Consider the following 15,140-nt stretch of genomic DNA (forward strand, 5'->3'; position numbering starts at 1 on the left):
TGCACTGCACTGCATCTTACTGCACTGTGAGAAATCTCTGCCAGGAGCCGGGCTGAGCTGGGCTCTTCTATCCGGGGGCCTCTGGGGGGCTTTCCTTCCGGGCCTGGGGGTGTTTGTGGTCATCCTTTGTGTTACAGAGGTGATCTGTGCACTGCATCTTACTGCACTGAGGGTCTGTGCACTGCATCCTACTGCACTGTGAGGAATCTGTGCACTGTACTGCATCTTACTGCACTGTGAGAAATCTGTGCACTGCACTGTACCTTACTGCACTGTGAGGAATCTGCACTGCACTTCATCTTACTGCACTGTGAGGAATCTGTGCACTGCACTGCATCTTACTGCACTGAGAAATCTGTGCACTGCATCTCACTGCACTGAGGGTCTGTGCACTGCAATACATCTTACTGCACTATGAAGAATCTGCACTGCACTGCATCTTACTGCACTGTGAGGAATCTGTGCACTGCACTGTATCTTACTGCTCTATGAGGAATCTGCTCTGCATCTTACTGCACTGTGAGGAATCTGTGCATTGCATCTCACTGCACTGTGAGGGATTTGTGTACAGTGCTCTGCATCTTACTGCACTGTGAGGAATCTGTGCACTGCAATGCATCCTAATGCACTGTGAGGAATCTGCACTACACTGCATCTTACTGCACTGTGAGGAATCTATGCACACTGCATTTTACTGCACTGTGAGAAATCTGTGCACAGCATCTTACTGCACTGAGGGTCTGTGCACTGCACTGCATCTTACTGCATTATGAGGAATCTGTGCGCTGCACTGCATCTTACTGCACTATGAGGGATCTGTGTACAGTGCACTGCATCTTACTGCACTGTGAAGAATCTGTGCACTGCATATTAATGCACTGTGTGGAATCTGCACTACACTGCATCTTACTGCACTGAAGAATATGTGCACTGCACTGCATCTTACTGCACTGTGAGGAATCTGTGTACTACATCTTACTCCACCATGAGGAATCTGTACTACTGCACCCAACTGCACTGAGGAATCTGTGTACTGCATCTTACTGAACAATGAGGAATCTGTGCACTGCACTACATATCACTGAACTGTGAGGAATCAGCGCACTGCACTGCATCTTTCTGCACTGTGAGGAAACTGTGCAACTACACTGCATCTTACTGCACTGTGAGGAATCTGTGTACACTGCATCTTACTGCACTGTGAGGAATCTGTGTACTACATCTTACTGCACTGTAAAGAATATGTACCACTGCACCCCACTGAACTGAGGAATCTGTGCACAGCATCTTACTTCACGGTGAGGAGTCTGTGCACTGCATATTACTGGTTTATGAGGAATCTGTCCACTGCACTGTATCTTCCTGCTCTATGAGGAATCTGTGCACTGCACTGCATCTTACTGCACTGCGAGGAATCTGTGCACACTGAACAGTATCTTACTGCACTATGAGGAATCTGTGCACTGCACTGCATCTTACTGCACTGTAAGGAATCTGTGCACACTGCACCTTACTGCACTGTAAGGAATCTGTTCACTGCATCTTACTGCACAGTGTGGAGTCTGTGCACTGCACTGCATCTTACTGCACTGTTAGGAATCTGTGCACACTGCACTGCATCCTACTGCACTGTGAGGAATCTGTGCACTGCATCTTACTGCACTGTGAGGAATCTGTGCACTGCACCTTACTCCACTGTGAAGAATCTGTCCATGCTGCACTGCATCTTACTGAACCATGGGGATTCTGTACACTGCACTGCATCTTGCTGCACTGTGAGGAATCTATATACACTCTACAACATTTTACTGCACTGTGAGGAATCTATGCCACTGCACTGCATCTTGGTGGACGATGAGGACTCTGTAAACACTGTACAGCACCTTACTGCACTGTATCTTGCTGCATTGAGGAATCTGTGCACTTTACTGCATCTTATTGCACTATGAAGAATCTGTGACACTGTACTGCATCTTACTGCACTATGAGGGATCTGTGCACTGCATCTAACTACACTGTTGAATCTGTGCACTGCATTGCATCTTACTGCACTACAAGGAATCTATACACACTGGATTGCATTTTGCTGCACTGTGAGGAGTCTGTTCACACTCCACTTCATCATACTGCACTAGGAGTGGTCTGTGCACACTGCACTGCATCTTACTGTGCTATGAGGCATCTGTGCACTGCATCATATTGCACTATGAGGAATCTGTGCACAGCACTACACCTTACTGCACTATCTGGAATCTGTGCACTGCACTACATCTTACTGCAATGTGAGGAATCAGTGCACTGCATCTTACTGCACTATGAGGAATCTTTAAACTGCACTGCATCTTACTGCACTGAGTAATCTGTCCCACAACACTGCATCTTACTGCATTGAGGAAGCTGTGCACACTGCACTGTATCTTAATGCACAGTGACAAATCTGAGCACTGCACATCTTACTGTGCTATGATAAATCTACCTGCATAATACTACACTATGATGAATCTGCACACACTGCACTACACCTTACTGCACTGTGAGGAATCTGTCACACTGAGCTGCTGTTTACTTTACTGTGAGGAATATGCTCACACTGCATCTTACTACACTATGACATATCTGTTTACACTCCACTGCATTTTAATGCACTATGAGTAATCTATTCAGACTGCACTGCTTTTTACTACAGGGAGTGCAGAATTATTAGGCAAATGAGTATTTTGACCACATCATCCTCTTTATGCATGTTGTCTTACTCCAAGCTGTATAGGCTCGAAAGCCTACTACCAATTAAGCATATTAGGTGATGTGCATCTCTGTAATGAGAAGGGGTGTGGTCTAATGACATCAACACCCTATATCAGGTGTGCATAATTATTAGGCAACTTCCTTTCCTTTGGCAAAATGGGTCAAAAGAAGGACTTGACAGGCTCAGAAAAGTCAAAAATAGTGAGATATCTTGCAGAGGGATGCAGCACTCTTAAAATTGCAAAGCTTCTGAAGCGTGATCATCGAACAATCAAGCGTTTCATTCAAAATAGTCAACAGTGTCGCAAGAAGCGTGTGGAAAAACTAAGGCGCAAAATAACTGCCCATGAACTGAGAAAAGTCAAGCGTGCAGCTGCCACGATGCCACTTGCCACCAGTTTGGCCATATTTCAGAGCTGCAACATCACTGGAGTGCCCAAAAGCACAAGGTGTGCAATACTCAGAGACATGGCCAAGGTAAGAAAGGCTGAAAGACGACCACCACTGAACAAGACACACAAGCTGAAACGTCAAGACTGGGCCAAGAAATATCTCAAGACTGATTTTTCTAAGGTTTTATGGACTGATGAAATGAGAGTGAGTCTTGATGGGCCAGATGGATGGGCCCGTGGCTGGATTGGTAAAGGGCAGAGAGCTCCAGTCCGACTCAGACGCCAGCAAGGTGGAGGTGGAGTACTGGTTTGGGCTGGTATCATCAAAGATGAGCTTGTGGTGCCTTTTCGGGTTGAGGATGGAGTCAAGCTCAACTCCCAGTCCTACTGCCAGTTCCTGGAAGACACCTTCTTCAAGCAGTGGTACAGGAAGAAGTCTGCATCCTTCAAGAAAAACATGGTTTTCATGCAGGACAATGCTCCATCACACGCGTCCAAGTACTCCACAGCGTGGCTGGCAAGAAAGGGTATAAAAGAAGGAAATCTAATGATATGGCCTCCTTGTTCACCTGATCTGAACCCCATTGAGAACCTGTGGTCCATCATCAAATGTGAGATTTACAAGGAGGGAAAACAGTACACCTCTCTGAACAGTGTCTGGGAGGCTGTGGTTGCTGCTGCACGCAATGTTGATGGTGAACAGATCAAAACACTGACAGAATCCATGGATGGCAGGCTTTTGAGTGTCCTTGCAAAGAAAGGTGGCTATATTGGTCACTGATTTGTTTTTGTTTTGTTTTTGAATGTCAGAAATGTATATTTGTGAATGTTGAGATGTTATATTGGTTTCACTGGTAATAATAAATAATTGAAATGGGTATATATTTTTTTTTGTTAAGTTGCCTAATAATTATGCACAGTAATAGTCACCTGCACACACAGATATCCCCCTAACATAGCTAAAACTAAAAACAAACTACAAACTACTTCCAAAAATATTCAGCTTTGATATTAATGAGTTTTTGGGGTTCATTGAGAACATGGTTGTTGTTCAATAATAAAATTAATCCTCAAAAATACTACTTGCCTAATAATTCTGCACTCCCTGTATACTATGCATGTTTTTTCCAGAGACAATCTATGCACTGGTGTTTGATGCACTATGCAGTATCTTTGGACACATGCACCTGCTCACTCATTCATTCATCTGCTCTCTCGTCCATTCAGAGTCATTGATCCATTAACTCAGTAATTCACAAATGAATCATCCATCCATTTATTCACCCATTAATCTTTCCATGTTGTCAACCTTTCATCCATCCACTCACTCATTCATTCACAAATATATTCACTCCTACATTTGTCAGTATTATCACTTAAGTGTTCATTCTTTAAATTCTGCAATCAGATCCAGCTATTTAGTCACCCATTGACTTATTCATGCATTTACCCATTCACTCATTGTAGGAAGTTGGCTCTATATATACTATCTCCAAGTGAGAGATAGTGTGCACAGAGTCCAAGGCTTCCTCTTAGAGGTTGATAGTGGCAATAATAGATAATACTAATGCTCTTTTTGTGGTAGTGTGGTCAAGCAGTTTGGCTTATCAGAGGGCAGTGTTAAGCATTTGTTGTACACACACAGGAAATAAATGAGAACACATACTCAAAGACTTAACTCCAGGCCACTTGGTTTTTATATAGAAAAATATTATTTTCTTAATTTATTTTAGAACCACAAGATTCAGAATTCAAGTAAATGCATAAATTGTAAGGTACTTGACATAGGTAAGTATAGAACTTTGAAGTAAAACTGTAATGTACATAGTTTTGTAACAAAAATGGCAATAAGCTATTATAAAACTGGACACTGCAAAAGTCAAGAGTTCCTGGGGGAGGTAAGTACAGGTTAGTTTTTCAGGTAAGTAAAGCACTTACAAGTTCAGTCTCCAGGGCATAGGCAGCCCACCGTTGGGGATTCAAGGATACCCCAAACACCCAGCACCAGCAACACAGGACCAGTCAGGTGCAGAGGTCAAAGTAGGGCCCAAACAACATATGCACCTATGGAGACAGGGGGGTGCTCTGGTTCCAGTCTGCTGGCAGGCAGGGCACAGGGGGGCTTCTCAGGCAAGCCACCGACTGGGCAAGAAGGAGGTTTGCCTGCTGGTCCCTCCTGCACCGGTAGTCGTCTTCCCACGGGCCTGGGGACTGCGGGTGCAGTGCTTCTTCCAGGCGTCGGCTTCTTTGTAACCGGGCAGTCGTGGTCAGGGGGATCCTCCGGATTCTCTATGCAGGCGTCGCTGTGGGGGTGCAGGGAGGTCGTCTCAGGGTGGTACGTCGTCGGAGTTACCTGGGGGTCCTCGCTGCAGTGTTGTTTCCTCTGGACACGGGCAGGGGGCATCGGGTGCAGAGTGTTGGGGACTCACGCTTCAGGGCTGAGACTGGAGTCCCTGTAAAGATGGTTTCTTTGTTGCTGTTTTGGACAGAGCTACTGTCCACTGGAATTTCTTGGTCCTTTGGTTGCAGGTCAGTCCTCAGAGGTCGCTGGTCCCGCTGGATGCGTCACTGTTGCAGGTTCTTTGAGTCTGGAGACAGGCCGGTAGGGCCGGGGCCAAGTCAGATGTCGTCTCCATCGCCTCTGCGGGGCTTTCAGGTCAGCAGTCCTTCTTCTTGTTTCAAGTCGTCACGAATCTGAAGTCCTGGGTTCAGGCTCTCCCCTAAATACTGAATTTAGGGGTGTGTTAGGGCTAGAGGGCAGTAGCCAATGGCTACTGTCCCTGAGGGTGGCTACACCCTCCTTGTGCCTCCTCCCTTTGGAGAGGGGGGGCACATCCCTGTTCCTATTGGGTCTAATCCTCCAAAGCAAGATGGAGGATTTCTCAAGGAGGGGGTCACTTCAGCTCTGGACACCTTAGGGGTGGTCATGGCTGAGGGGTGACTCCTTGTTTTTCTCATTATCTCCCCTGGACTTGCTGCCAAAAGTGGGGGCTTGTCCGGGGGTGGGCATCTCCACTAGCTGGAGTGCCCTGGGGCATTGTAACAGGAAGCCTGAGCCTTTGAGGCTCACTGCTAGGTGTTACAGTTCCTGCAGAGGGGAAGTGTAAAGCACCTCCACCCAGTGCAGGCTTTGTTTCTGGTCCCAGAGAGCACAGAGGCTCTCACCCCAGGGGGTCGGAAACTCGTCTCTCAGTGTCAGGCTGGCACAGACCAGTCAGTCCTGCACTGAAGGATTGGGTAAAATACAGGGGGCATCTCTAAGATGCCCTCTGTGTGCATCTTTTAATAAATCCAACACTGGCATCAGTGTGGGTGTATTATTCTGAGAAGTTTGATACCAAACTTCCCACTATTTATTATAGCAATTATGGAACTGTGGAGTTTGTTTTGACAAACTCCCAGACCATATACATAATATGGCCACAGTGTACTTACAATGTCTAAGAACAGACTTAGACACTGTAGGGGCTTATTGCTCATGCAGCTATGCCCTCACCCGTGGTATAGTGCACCCTGCCGTGCTCCAGCGACGCGTTCCCAGGGTCCAGCAACCTCTGAAGCCTCAGAGGACTACCCAGCATCTAGAAGGACCAAGAACTCCCGAGGACAGCGGCTCTGTTCCCCAAAGACTGCAACTTTGCAACAAAGAAGCAACTTTGAAACAACACACGTTTCCCGCCGGAAGCGTGAGACTTTGCACTCTGCACCCGACGCCCCAGGCTCGACTTGTGGAGAACAAACACCACCGGGAGGACTCCCCGGCGACTACGAGACCGTGAGTAGCCAGAGTTGACCCCCCTGAGCCCCCACAGCGACGCCTGCAGAGGGAATCCCGAGGCTCCCCCTGACCCCGACTGCCTGCTTCAAAGATCGACGCCTGGTAAAGACTCTGCACCCGCAGCCCCCAGGACCTGACGGATCCGACCTCCAGTGAAGGAGCGACCCCCAGGTGGCCCTCTCCCTTGCCCAGGTGGTGGCTACCCCGAGGAGCCCCCCCTTGCCTGCCTGCATCACTAAAGAGACCCCCTGGTCTCCCATTGAAATCTATTGCGAACCCGACACCTGTTTACACACTACACCCGGCCGCCCCCGTGCTGCTGAGGGTGTACTTTTTTGTGTGGACTTGTGTCCCCCCCAGTGCCCTACAAAACCCTCCTGGTCTGCCTTCCGAAGACGCGGGTACTTACCTGCTGGCAGACTGGAACCGGGGCACCCCCTTCTCCATTGAAGCCTATGCGTTTTGGGCACCACTTTGACCTCTGCACCTGACCGGCCCTGAGCTGTTGGTGTGGTAACTTTGGGGTTGCTCTGAACCCCCAAATGTGGGCTACCTTGGACCCAAACTTGAACCCCGTAAGTGGTTTACTTACCTGCAAAAACTAACAAACACTTACCTCCCCCAGGAACTGTTGAAAATTGCACTGTGTCTAGTTTTAAAATAGCTATATGTCATTTATGTGAAACCTGTGTATGCTATTTGGCTAATTCAAAGTTCCTAATGTTCCTACATGAAATACCTTTCATTTGAAGCATTACTTGTAAATCTTGAACCTGTGGTTCTTAAAATAAACTAAGAAAATATATTTTTCTATATAAAAACCTATTGGCCTGGAATTGTCTCTGAGTGTGTGTTCCTCATTTATTGCCTGTGTGTGTATACAACAAATGCTTAACACTACCCTCTGATAAGCCTACTGCCCGACCACACTACCACAAAATAGAGCATTAGAATTATCTCTTTTTGCCACTATCTTACCTCTAAGGGGAACCCTTGGACTCTGTGCATGCTATTTCTTACTTTGAAATAGTACATACAGAGCCAACTTCCTACATTGGTGGAAGCGGTGGGATACAAGACTTTGCATTTGCTGGACTACTCAGCCAATACCTGATCACACGACTAAATTCCAAAAATTGTCATTAGAAACTGATTTTTGAAATTTGAGCTATTTTTCTAAATTTTTAAAAAAGTCCTGCTAGGGCCTTGTGTTAGTCCCTGTTAGCATTTCTTTTAGAGTTTAAACGTTTTGTAAATGTTTGAATTAAGTTCTAGAGATAGTTTTAGATTCTTAAAAAGTATTCCAACTTTTAGAAACATAATGTCTAATGCAGAAGAGAATGTGATGGAACTCGACATCACCCCTTACCTCCATCTTAGGATGAGAGAGTTAAGTTCTCTCTGCAAATTAAAAAATATTAAAACTGGTTCAAACCCTACCAAAGTACAGCTCCAGGAGCTTTTGGCACAGTTTGCTAAAAACAACCCCTCTGAGGATGACCTCACAGACGAGGAAACTAGTGATGTGGAGGAAGTCCCACCTCCAGTCCTAGTTAGGGAAAACAGGGCTCCTCAAACCCTGATTCCAAATGTGATAGTCAGAGATACTGGTTCTCTTACAGGAGGGTCCAGCAACTCTGGAATCACTGAGGACAGCCTCAGTGAAGATGACCTACTGTTAGCCAGGATGGTCAAAAGATTGGCTTTAGAGAGACAGCTCCTAGCTATAGAAAAGGAAAGACAAGAGATGGGTTTTGGTCCCATCCATAGTGACAGCAACATAAATAGGGTCAGAGATTCTCCTGACATGCTGAAAATCCCTAAAGGGATTGTAACTAAATATGAAGATGGTGATGACATCACCAAATGGTTCACAGCTTTTGAGAGGGCTTGTGCAACCAGAAAAGTAAGCAGATCTCACTGGGGTGCTCTCCTTTGGGAAATGTTCACTGGAAAGTGTAGGGATAGACTCCTCACACTCTCTGGAAAAGATGCAGAATCCTATGACCTCATGAAGGCTACCCTGATTGAGGGCTTTGGATTCTCCACTGAGGAGTATAGAATTAGGTTCAGGGGGGCTCAAAAATCCTCGAGCCAGACCTGGGTTGATTTTGTTGACTACTCAGTGAAAACACTGGATGGTTGGATTCAAGGCAGTGGTGTAAATGATTATGATGGGCTGTACAATTTATTTGTGAAAGAACACCTACTAAGTAATTGTTTCAATGATAAACTGCATCAGCATCTGGTAGACCTAGGACCAATTTCTCCCCAAGAATTGGGAACGAAGGCGGACCATTGGGTCAAGACTAGGGTGACCAAGAGTTCCACAGGGGCTGACCGAAAGAAAGGGGTCACAAAGACTCCCCAGGGGAAGAGTGTTGAGACATCCAAAGGGAAAAATAGTAAAGAGTCTTCTACAGGGACCCAAAAACCTGCTCAGGAGGGTGGGCTTGAGCCTCTTCACAATCCAGTTTTGGGTACAAGGGTAAAAACTTTGATCCCAAAAAGGCCTGGTGTCGTAGCTGTAATCAGCCTGGACACCAAACTGGAGACAAGGCCTGTCCCAAGAAAGGTTCCACTTCTAACTCTACTCCAGCTAACACTGGAATGGCCAGTCTCCAAGTGGGATCAACTGTGTACCCAGAGCAAATCAGGGTTCACACTGAAGCTACATTAGTCTCTGAGGGTGGGGTGGATTTAGCCATACTGGCTGCCTGGCCCCCTAATATGCAAAAATACAGGCAGCAACTCTTAATTAATGGGACAAGTGTAGAAGGCCTGAGGGATACAGGTGCCAGTGTCACCATAGTGACAGAGAAACTGGTTTCCCCTGGTCAATACCTGGCTGGACAAACTTATCCAGTCACCAACGCTGACAATAAGACTAAAGTACATCCCATGGCTATGGTAACTTTAGAGTGGGGAGGGGTCAATGGCCTGAAACAGGTGGTGGTCTCCTCAAATATCCCTGTAGACTGTTTTCTTGGAAATGATCTGGAGTTCTCAGCATGGGCTGAGGTAGAACTAAAAACCCATGCAGCCATGCTGGGTATCCCTGGACTGGTGTGTGTCAAGACAAGGGCACAGTACAAGGCTCAGGGTGAAAAAGAGGTGTTGGAGCCTGGAAAAAGGGCCCAACCCTCCAAGAGAAAAGGAAAGAAGACCGGGAAACCAGCTTCAACACAACAAGAAAAAGAGAACCTCTCTTCCCAGGAAGAAGTTCTGCCCTCTGAGGGAACTGAGCCCATGGAGTTAGGCCCTTATTAGGTTGAGCTCTTAGGCCCAGGGGGAACCCTCAAGGGAACAGTTGTGCAAGGGGCAAGAAACCTGTCCCTCTCTTGAAGGCCTTAGGCAGCAAGCTGCTGAAGAGTCCAATGGAAAAACAACAGGAACACATAGAGTCTACTGGGAAGATGGACTCCTTTACACTGAGGCAAGAGATCCCAAACCTGGTGCCACTAGGAGAGTGGTAGTGCCTCAGGAGTTTAGGAAGTTCATTCTGACCTTAGCTCATGACATTCCTCTTGCTGGGCATTTGGGACCGACCAAGACGTGGGAGAGATTAGTCAACCACTTCTATTGGCCCAACATGTCCCAGAAGGTCAAGGAGTTTTGTGTCTCCAGTGCCACCTGTCAAGCCAGTGGTAAGACAGGTGGGCACCCAAAGGCCCCCCTCATCCCACTTCCAGTGGTGGGGGTCCCCTTTGAAAGAGTGGGTGTGGACATAGTGGGTCCACTTGAACCTCCCACAGCCTCAGGGAACCAATACATACTAGTAGTAGTGGATCATGCTACTAGATACCCTGAAGCAATTCCCCTTAGGTCGACTACTGCCCCTGCAGTAGCCAAGGCACTCATTGGTATTTTTACCAGAGTGGGTTTTCCTAAGGAGGTGGTGTCTGACAGAGGTACCAACTTTATGTCAGCATACCTGAAGCACATGTGGAATGAGTGTGGGGTGACTTACAAATTCACCACACCATACCATCCACAAACCAATGGTCTTGTTGAAAGATTTAACAAGACATTGAAAGGCATGATTATGGGGCTCCCTGAAAAACTCAAAAGGAGATGGGATGTCCTCTTGCAATGTCTGCTTTTCACCTACAGAGATGTGCCTCAGAAGGGAGTAGGGTTTTCCCCCTTTGAACTTCTTTTGGCCATCCTGTAAGGGGACCACTAGCTCTTGTGAAAGAAGGCTGGGAGAGACCTCTTCATGAGCCTAAGCAAGATATAGTGGACTATGTACCAGGCCTACGTTCAAGGATGGCAGAGTATATGGAAAAGGCAAGTAAAAACCTTGAGGCCAGCCAACAGCTCCAGAAGTTTTGGTATGACCAAAAGGCTGCTATGGTTGAATTTCAGCCAGGGCAGAAAGTCTGGGTTTTGGAGCCTGTGGCTCCCAGGGCACTTCAGGACAGATGGAATGGCCCTTACCCAGCACTAGAGAAGAAGAGTCAGGTCACCTACCTGGTAGACCTAGGCACTAGCAGAACCCCCAAAAGGGTGATCCATGTGAACCGCCTCAAGCTCTTCCATGACAGGGCAGATGTGAATCTGTTGATGGTAACAGATGAGGACCAGGAAGCTGAGAGTGAACCTCTCCCTTATCTCTTCTCCACAGACCCTAAAGATGGCTCAGTTGATGGAGTGATCTACTCAGACACCCTCTCTGGCCAACAGCAATCTGACTGTAGGAAGGCCCTGCAACAGTTTGCTGAGCTCTTTTGCCTAACCCCTGGTCAGACCCACCTGTGTACCCATGATGTGGACACAGGAGACAGCATGCCTGTCAAAAACAAAATATTCAGACAGTCTGACCAAGTTAAGGAAAGCATCAAAGTGAAAGTCCACAATATGCTGGAATTGGGAGTCATTGAGCACTCTGACAGCCCCTGGACTAGCCCAGTGGTCTTAGTCCCCAAACCTCACACCAAAGATGGAAAGAGAGAGATGAGGTTTGGTGTGGACTACATAGGACTTAATTCTGTCACCAAGACAGATGCCCATCCCATTCCAAGGGCAGATGAACTGATAGACAAACTAGGTGCTGCCAAATACTTAAGTACCTTTGACTTGACAGCAGGGTACTGGCAAATCAAAATGGCACCAGGAGCAAAAGAAAAGACAGCATTCTCCACATCTGATGGGCATTATCAGTTTACTGTTATGCCCTTTGGTTTAAAGAATGCCCCTGCCACCTTCCAAAGGTTGGTGAATCAAGTCCTTGCTGGCTTTGAGTCCTTTAGTGCAGCTTATCTTGACAAAATTGCTGTCTTTAGCTCCAGCTGGCAGGATCACCTGGTCCACCTGAAGAAGGTTTTGAAGGCTCTGCAATCAGCAAGCCTCTCTATCAAGGCATCCAAATGCCAGATAGGGCAGGGAACTGTGGTTTACTTGGGTCACCTTGTAGGTGGAGGCCAAGTTCAGCCACTCCAGCCTAAGATCCAGACTATTCTGGACTGGACAGCTCCAAAAACCCAGAATCAAGTCAGGGCATTCCTTGGCTTGACTGGGTACTACAGGAAGTTTGTGAAGGAATATGGATCTATAGTGACAGCCCTCACAGAACTTACCTCCAAGAAAATGCTCAAGAAAGTAAACTGGACTGTAGAATTGCAACAGGCCTTTGACACCCTGAAACAAGCAATGTGCACAGCACCAGTTCTCAAAGCTCCAGATTACTCCAAGCAGTTCATTGTGCAGACTGATGCCTCTGAACATGGGATAGGGGCAGTTTTGTCCCAAACAAATGACGATGGCCTTGACCAGCCTGTTGCTTTCATTAGCAGGAGGTTACTCCCCAGGGAGCAGCGTTGGAGTGCCATTGAGAGGGAGGCCTTTGCTGTGGTTTGGTCCCTGAAGAAGCTGAGACCATACCTCTTTGGTACTCACTTTGTAGTTCAAACTGACCACAGACCTCTCAGATGGCTGATGCAAATGAAAGGTGAAAATCCAAAACTGTTGAGGTGGTCCATCTCCCTACAGGTAATGGACTTTATAGTGGAACACAGACCTGGGACTGCCCATGCCAATGCAGATGGCCTTTCCAGGTTCTTCCACTTAGAAAATGAAGACTCTCTTGGGAAAGGTTAGTCTCATCCTCTTTCGTTTGGGGGGGGTTGTGTAAGGAAATGCCTCCTTGGCATGGTTACCCCCTGACTTTTTGCCTTTGCTGATGCTAAGTTTTGATTTGAAAGTGTGCTGAGGCCTGCTAATCAGGCCCCAGCACCAGTGTTCTTTCCCTAACCTATACTTTTGTTTTCACAATTGGCACACCCTGGCATCCAGGTAAGTCCCTTGTAACTGGTACCCCTGGTACCAAGGGCCCTGATGCCAGGGAAGGTCTCTAAGGGCTGCAGCATGTCTTATGCCACCCTGGGGACCCCTCACTCAGCACAGACACACTGCTTGCCAGCTTGTGTGTGCTAGTGAGGACAAAAAGACTAACTCGACATGGCACTCCCCTCAGGGTGCCATGCCAACCTCACACTGCCTACAGGTATAGATAAGTCACCCCTCTAGCAGGCCTTACAGCCCTAAGGCAGGGTGCACTATACGATAGGTGAGGGCGCATAAGTGCATGAGCACTATGCCCCTACAGTGTCTAAGCAAAACCTTAGACATTGTAAGTGCAGGGTAGCCATAAGAGTATATGGTCTGGGAGTCTGTCATGCACGAACTCCACAGCACCATAATGGCTACACTGAAAACTGGGAAGTTTGGTATCAAACTTCTCAGCACAATAAATGCACACTGATGCCAGTGTACATTTTATTGTAACATACACCCCAGAGGGCACCTTAGAGGTGCCCCCTGAAACCTTAACCGACTACCCGTGTAGGCTGACTGGTTTTAGCAGCCTACCACACACCAGACATGTTGCTGGCCACATGGGGAGAGTGCCTTTGTCACTCTGTGGCTAGTAACAAAGCCTGTACTGGGTGGAGGTGCTTCTCACCTCCCCCTGCAGGAACTGTAACACCTGGTGGTGAGCCTCAAAGGCTCACCCCCTTTGTTACAGCACCCCAGGGCACTCCAGCTAGTGGAGTTGCCCGCCCCCTCCAGCCACGGCCCCACTTTTGGCGGCAAGGCCGGAGGAGATAATGATAAAAACAAGGAGGTGTCACTGGCCAGTCAGGACAGCCCCTAAGGTGTCCTGAGCTGAGGTGACTCTAACTTTTAGAAATCCTCCATCTTGCAGATGGAGGATTCCCCCAATAGGATTAGGGATGTGCCCCCCTTCCCTCAGGGAGGAGGCACAAAGAGGGTGTAGCCACCCTCAGGGCTAGTAGCCATTGTCTACTAACCCCCCTGACCTGAACACACCCCTAAATTCAGTATTTAGGGGCTCCCCAGAACCTAGGAACTCAGATTCCTGCAACCTAAGAAGAGGAGGACTGCTGAACTGAAAAACCTGCAGAGAAGACGGAGACACCAACTGCTTTGGCCCCAGCTCTACCGGCCTGTCTCCCCCCTTCTAAAGACACTGCTCCAGCGACGCGTTCCCAGGGTCCAGCAACCTCTGAAGCCTCAGAGGACTACCCAGCATCTAGAAGGAGCAAGAACTCCCGAGGACAGCGGCTCTGTTCCCCAAAGACTGCAACTTTGCAACAAAGAAGCAACTTTGAAACAACACACGTTTCCCGCCGAAAGCGTGAGACTTTGCACTCTGCACCCGACGCCCCCGGCTCGACTTGTGGAGAAAAAACACCACCGGGAGGACTCCCCGGCGACTACGAGACCGTGAGTAGCCGGAGTTGACCCCCCTGATCCCCCACAGCGACGCCTGCAGAGGGAATCCCGAGGCCCCCCCTGACCGCGACTGCCTGCTTCAAAGACCCGACGCCTGGTAAAGACTCTGCACCCGCAGCCCCCAGGACCTAACGGATCCGACCTCCAGTGCAGGAGCGACCCCCAGGTGGCCCTCTCCCTTGCCCAGGTGGTGGCTACCCCGAGGAGCCCCCCCCCTTGCCTGCCTGCATCGCTGAAGAGACCCCTTGGTCTCCCATTGTAATCTATTGCGAACCCGACGCCTGTTTACACACTGCACCCGGCTGCCTCCGTGCTGCTGAGGGTGTACTTTTTGTGTGGACTTGTGTCCCCCCCGGTACCCTACAAAACCCCCCCTGGTCCGCCCTCCAAAGACGCGGGTACTTACCTGCTGGCAGACTGGAACTGGGGCACCCCCTTCTCCATTGAAGCCTATGCGTTTTGGGCAC

The 15,140-nt window shown here is 48.2% G+C and overlaps 1 long non-coding RNA gene and 2 pseudogenes across 1 annotated transcript in view; 2 read left to right on the forward strand and 1 right to left on the reverse strand.

Annotated features, from left to right (window-relative positions):
- Positions 1-15,140, reverse strand: part of LOC138287281 (zinc finger protein 271-like) — a 523,545-nt pseudogene that overhangs the window by 275,966 nt on the left and 232,439 nt on the right.
- LOC138286930 (zinc finger protein 850-like) overlaps positions 1-15,140 on the forward strand; it is a 227,688-nt pseudogene that overhangs the window by 142,635 nt on the left and 69,913 nt on the right.
- The window catches only part of LOC138287284 (uncharacterized), a 34,634-nt gene that overhangs the window by 408 nt on the left and 19,086 nt on the right, over positions 1-15,140 (forward strand). The gene's annotated exons all lie outside the window — the stretch shown is intronic.

This window comes from Pleurodeles waltl, chromosome 4_1, assembly GCF_031143425.1.
Source record: "Pleurodeles waltl isolate 20211129_DDA chromosome 4_1, aPleWal1.hap1.20221129, whole genome shotgun sequence".
Classification (NCBI taxonomy): Eukaryota; Metazoa; Chordata; class Amphibia; order Caudata; family Salamandridae; genus Pleurodeles; species Pleurodeles waltl.